General features: G+C 40.3%; 1 non-coding gene across 1 annotated transcript; it reads left to right on the forward strand.

Annotated features, from left to right (window-relative positions):
* Positions 1–223: 223 nt before the first annotated feature.
* Trnat-agu (transfer RNA threonine (anticodon AGU)) lies at positions 224–296 on the forward strand. The gene has a single exon. It is a non-coding gene; the product is annotated as a tRNA-Thr (tRNA).
* Positions 297–6,561: the final 6,265 nt, after the last annotated feature.

Raw genomic sequence — 6,561 nt, forward strand, 5'->3', positions numbered from 1 at the left:
AATTTCTCCTCAACTTGGACTGTGAATCCATTTGTGATCCTCCTGGGGGTGATGCGCTGTTGGCTCAAGGGATCTACCTAACTGACTCTTTACATCAATTACCCTTGGCCGCCTGTGAATCACATGTTGATCCAGCGTTATCACATAGAAAAACTGGCCCTTAGGGAGTCCCACGTAAATGCCACACATTAAGTGATAAATCAGCCATGTTGCCAGCATGGTTGTCCTGATAGTGTAGTGGTCATCACACCCGACTAGTGATCAGGGGGACGTGGGTTCAAATCCCGCTCAGGGCAATTACAGTTTTCCCCAGAAGTTGTCCAGTGTTGAGTTTCCCGTAACTTTCTCTCTCTCTCTCTCTCTCTCTCTCTCTCTCTCTCTCTCTCTCTCTCTCTCTCTCTCTCTATATATATATATATATATATATATATGTTGCATTAAAAATTTGTAAAAAAAAAATGGTTAACTCGCTGAGTTTTTATGCATTTTTTTTTTGCCATGTGATTTACCAAATAAGGTTGTAGAAGAAATGTTAAATAGAACACACTTGGCAAAAAATGGTAACTGCAGAGTTAAAGTTTGGTAGTTGAGAGCCACCCCCCTTAAACCTGATTGTTTTCATGCGCCAATAATGACTTTAATGCTGAATTAAATGTGTCTTCAGCATTTCAAACTGTGATGGCATCTTACAAGCTAAAAATGGGGAAATTGGAACTAGAAAGTGACGTTTTGAAGGAGAAGTGGGTACCAATAATACTCAGTCATCCTAAAATCACATTTGAAATGTTAAGCCATGATGAGTCCAGGTGATCTGGTGGTAAATTTGCAGTCTTAAGAAAAGATTGATTTTGTTGTACTCATTTTCGTGTCTTTGAGACAGATGTCCTGTTGATCATAAACAAGACTGGCTAGATTCTAGAATACCCGTCTGCTTAATTTGCATAGGAATAGCGTCTGTTATTATATGCCTAGTTCTTCAAAGGGCACTACTGCAAGAATACAATAGTGGCTGGGTATTCTAGAATCACTTCGTGTTACATCATATTTATATAACACTCGACCAATGGAAATGAAGCAATTGAGTGATTAATTTTATTAGTTTTATTTTTTTGAATGCTCCATGTCTTGGGCAATTTTGTTGTCACGTTTTGGCTTTTGTTTGTTTTTTTGTTGTTACTTTTAACATAGATGCAAACTATTTTGCTTGTATGTATCAGGGGGGTTTCATTTAGTAGCTCGTATAGTCCATTGGCCAGGACCCTGGAAAGAGCCATTTGGTACCGAAACGAGGGACAAATTCTAACACACATTTTTAACCACATTGATTCCTCGAGTTTATTTTGGTGTATGATAACCATGCCAAATGAGTAGCTTTACTAGGATTATCAGGTGATTAAATGACGTCACTCGCTTAGGCTGAATAAGCAGAATTGGTAAAAAGATGCCTAATAAAAGTTAAACGCAAACCTGAAAATGTTGCAGACATGCTGATGGTTGCGGGATCACGTCTGTGAATGGAACACTTTTTTGTAGTTCTTTTGCCAGAGCTGCCTTGTTTGTTTTTCGTAACGACCCATCAGCAGTGGGAAGGGGCCCTAGTGGATGACTTAGAACTCTCATTTGAAGCTTTCGGTTTTCTTCTATTAATATCATCTGGGCGAATAGATTTCTATCAGCTTTCAGGATGATCTCTTTCGACGTTTTGCTCTTGACTTTCACCTTTTTGTTCAGGTCGGTAAATGTTTGCAGCTTTGCCTTCGGGATTGTGTCATGGAACTTGGTCTTAGCTGGCTATGACTCCAGTCGCTCTACACGAAAGATTTCATATGCCTTCTCTCCAACAGCTTTAGCAGCAAGCAAATCTTGCTCTATCTTTGGAGGGGCCACTTTTCCAGTGGAAAGACATACCAGATCTTCCTGCACGCTACTGAATGGGTCAAGCCAATGACTTTGTAGCATTGCTACCAGGGACTTAACATCCGTCTCATCTCGGGAAATTCTGGGGCTCTGGAGATCGGTGTGATGGAAATTTGATTTATTTAAGTCTAGCATGTCCTTCATCAGCCTCAGGAAGATACTGCGGTATTCAGCAACGAGATAATACTTGCTAACGGCTCCCGCTTTAAGGCTAAATCCTTTGGTGCCGCCCGCCGTCTGTGTGTCTTTATTTACAGTTTCTTCGCATGCCTGGTCGACAGGAATTTTTCCAAAGGGATTGCCCTCCCCAATCTGGACTGAAAATCCTCCAGATTTGAGATATTTGAAAGCTTCTGGGTGTTCTTCTTCCAAGTGAGACATCTCAGAAACATATGCAGACAAGTAGCGAGCATAGTTAAGATTATCGTGAGCAAAACACCAGGGAATCATTTTGCTAATGGCTGTCAGATGTAGCTCCAGTCCCCCTCTCTGGATGCTCTCAGCAAATTCAGAAGAATCTCTACGATGTCAAGTTAAGACATCCAGAAGCTAGACAGCTTCCCATTACTGTTGCGAAGGTAGTCCAGGTACTTGTCATAAAGAACAATGAACTCCGAGTACGGTTGACTTTTCATGACAGCATCGAATTCCCGTTGACATAAATCATTATACAGTGGGATTAGGCCATTGAAGAACTGTTGCACGGACAAATTCTCCTCAGGGAATTTTTCGATCCATGACTGAAATCCTTTCCAAGCAAGTCTCTGCAGGGCTTCATACATTAGCTTGTGAATCTAATGGCACGTTTGTGTCTGCGTCCATCAAGAACACCAGAAACAGATCCCTCTGCGACAACCCCAGACTTGATACAAATGTCCCTTAGGCCTGCGTCTTGAAAGCGCTTTCCAAGTATAGATAACAGCGTGCATATTGTGTGAAATGCTCCCATTCTCAGTATAATGCCTTTAAACATGTCAGGGTATTTCCAGACAATCTCAGTTGCCTTGGCATAAAGGGCTTGATCAAGCACAACCACTATGCTCTTCAGTTGAAGCGTATCCTTGATCTTAACAGAGCGCACCAAAACTTCATGGACGGTTGACATGTTGGTTGCAGGTGCGTTGATTGTGGGAAGATACCCCACACTGTCTTGACGAACTTCAACTATATTGCGCACCGAAATATTGAAACCAGTCCATCCACTAACTTTTTGCCTGGCGTCTGCATGTAGTCGCACTAAGACCCATAGAAGGTTTTTTCTTCGCGCGTTTTCAAGTGCTTCTTAGCAGGTAACTTCTACAAATCTTCTAGAACGAGGTCTGCAACGGTCTCCTGCATTGTAAAGGGGAAGACTTTCTGTATCCAGTGCCTCGACACTCCTCTTTTTGGTCTTAACTATGTGTGTTGATGGTTCCGGGGGAAGATGTGGTCCGAAATGCCTCGCCTTTCTTCAAGCTGGGAATAGGCGACACCGTGGCCGCAATGATTAAGCATTTGGTTGAGTTCAACGTTATTTGTCAGGGTTTTCACAGCATAGGGAAGAAGGATCTGTTTGGGTGGCTTTATCTTTCCTCTACTCACTCCAAACATCAGATCTTGGCGAAGGATTTCATCAACCTCTGCAGTCTTGAATGACAGTCTTCATCTGGCCACTCTTTTTTTCCAGTCAGTAACATGCGTGACATTTCCTCTTTTTGTGTCACCTATTCAGTCATGCAAGGTTCTACATCAATATTAAGACTTAAAAGTTTTAAAAAGCCCTTTTTAAACGGGTTTAATTTACACGCTAAAGTTTGCAATTATTTATTCAGGTGTTGGTTCTTCATCAAAAATGATTTTATATAAACAACAAAAGCAGCACAAAAGACCATCCGCACTAGTCATATACCTGGAAATTTCGGAAACTTCATTGGCTTTCCTAGATATCAAAGTTTCTATTAGTGGCAACGTGCTATGTACCAGTGTGCGCTACAAACCTACAGATTCTGACAGTTATTTGTTGTATTCATCATCACATGTCAAGAACTCCATTCCTTATTCTCAATTTCTTAGACTTCGACGTCTATGTAGTGATGACTCCGATTTTTCCAGCAAATCAGAGGAGATGTGCCAGTTCTTCGAAAAACGTGGCTATCCTGTCTCTGTGGTCAAAGCGGGTCATCATCGCACCCAACAATTTGATCGACAGTCATCCCTACAAACGTCACAAAAAGATAAGAATGACAGAATTCCATTCACCCTCAGTTTCCATCCTCATAATCACGCAGTCAAAAGTATCAATGTTCTTAATCATTTTAAATTGCTCCAAAATGATCCCGAGACTGGTAGAATCTTTTCGCAACCTCCACTTATTTCATTCAAACGCGACAAAAACGTTGGCAGCTTTTTAGTTAGAAGCGTGCTCAAAACTAACAAGCAACCCGGCACTTTCAAATGCGTGCGCTCACGATGCAAAACTTGTCTTTTCATTGTTAACACTAGCAAGATATCGGGACCTAAGCGATCTGTTAAAATCACCGATCGTTTCACATGTACCTCCGCAAATGTCATTTATTGCATAACCTGTACGTTATGCAATAAATTATACATTGGCGAGACAGGTAGACGACTAGTTGACCGATTCCGCGAACACCTTCGCAATGTTGAGAAGAATGACAAAGATGCATCTAAGCCAGTCGCTCGTCATTTTAATCTCCTTAACCACTCCAAAAAACACATGGCTATCTGCGGCCTTTCTCTACATCTAGGTACGACGGAAAGCCGCAAGAATCTAGAACAAAAATTCATCTTCCAAATCGGCACCCTTAATCCTCACGGTATGAACGAACGCTTTTCATTTCACTAATATATTCCCATTTTTCACGTTGCCATGTTACCACCAATAGCGTAGCTCCTACTCTACTATAAAAACTACACGTAACCCATAATTCCTCGATTCGCTCTGACGAAGGGCTAACGCTCGAAACGTCAGCTTTTAGAATCTCTGTACGGTGGCCAATTTATATTATCAACTCCGTTGATAAAACCAAATTTTTGTAAACTAGCTTAGTCACCATATAATGAATGAATGAAATCACCTTTAGCAATGTATGAAATGACCCTCATATCAAAGGAAAACTGTTATTTATTATCCTTTTCGTTGATGAAACTCCAAACTCGTTATGTCATCTACTTCTACACCTTTCGTATTAAATGAATTATACTCGATGCCTTTGTCGAAGGTCTGTAAGTTTCATGTCAAAAATCGACACTATCAGCTTAATGTTTAGTTAATTGATTTCAATAAATGTTTATATAGATGCTTGCTGTTTATTTATACCCTTAAACCTTTCACGTTTCTACAAGCAACCAAAATTTTAGCACAAACGAGCCCTACTCACCTGCCAAGGGTGCCGCCATCTTGGGTTTACCCATGATGCAATGCAAATAACACCATTAGTTGTTTTTTAGTTTTTCGTGTAATTCTGACACAAATTTCTACTTCTAAAAGCTTAGAGGAGAAATACAAATGTACTGATAAAACGATCTTGACGATACATTTAAAGGATCTTATTCTGAGCCTCGTCTCCATGCTGAAGCCATATTTTGCGAAATTTTAAATTAAAAAATATCATACAAAGCTACTCATTTAGAAAGGTTGGTTGGCAAAATTACTTGTCCTTCAAACATTTCCCAACCCCCCTCTATAGTAATGGCAACAATCACATAACCCCAATCTTTATCCAGCATTATATCTCAACCCCCCTCTTTCTCTCCCTCATACATACGGGAGCCACCCAACTTATACATGAAAGCAGAACAGCTCAGCCAGTTCATCCAATGCATTCATGTGTTATTAGCATTAATGCTTATATTCGACATTTTCAACTCAATAATCATCTATATCCTTAGAAGTAACAATTCAGCAGGAGGCTTAGCAAGGTTTTTCCATTTTAATAGGTACACACAGGAAGGTGCAGTGAAACAAGCGCTTTCTGCATGAGCCTCTAGGGAGGATCTGGCAGCATGCTCCCCAGAAAATTGTTATTATTAGGGCCTCAGAAATGCCATTTGCCATGTTTTCCGGAGGTAAGTTTCATAAATCAAAGCATGAAAAAAATGCTAACTATTCACTCGCAGTAACTTTGTTGTTTATTTGTCAACTTTTGGAACTACTGATATAAGTGTTTAGTAGACGAGTGCATTATCCACGGTAAATGTGGCTACAGGAAAAGGGAGAGACCTCTACCTTTACAATGGAAATATCAAACAAATAAATGAAATAAAATGTTTTAGTTTTTGGGTTTTCGGAGGTACGCATGTGGGTATGTGCATATATGGTCACTACGCCCCTGTTCATGCGCATACCATCACAAAAAGTAAAATATATGCCATCCGTCACTTTTAAAACTTCATAGGAAGGGCAGTGCATTTCCATGTACAGACCATTGAGAGTTAATCATTAAAGGTATTTCCCAATACAGGAATTTCCCTGTTCCCAGGAACAGTTCCCATAATTGGGAAAACGTTTTCCAATGGCCAGGAAAATGGGTGTAATATTATACATCTTTTCTAATATGTACATTCAGCTTTGAAGTGGAAAAGCCAACATTTCAATTAACCCCCCTCAAAAGGCTGCTCAATATATGACAACCCCCCTTAATA

The sequence above is a fragment of the Montipora foliosa genome, chromosome 6 (genome assembly GCF_036669935.1).
Source record: "Montipora foliosa isolate CH-2021 chromosome 6, ASM3666993v2, whole genome shotgun sequence".
In the NCBI taxonomy this organism is placed as follows: Eukaryota; Metazoa; Cnidaria; class Anthozoa; order Scleractinia; family Acroporidae; genus Montipora; species Montipora foliosa.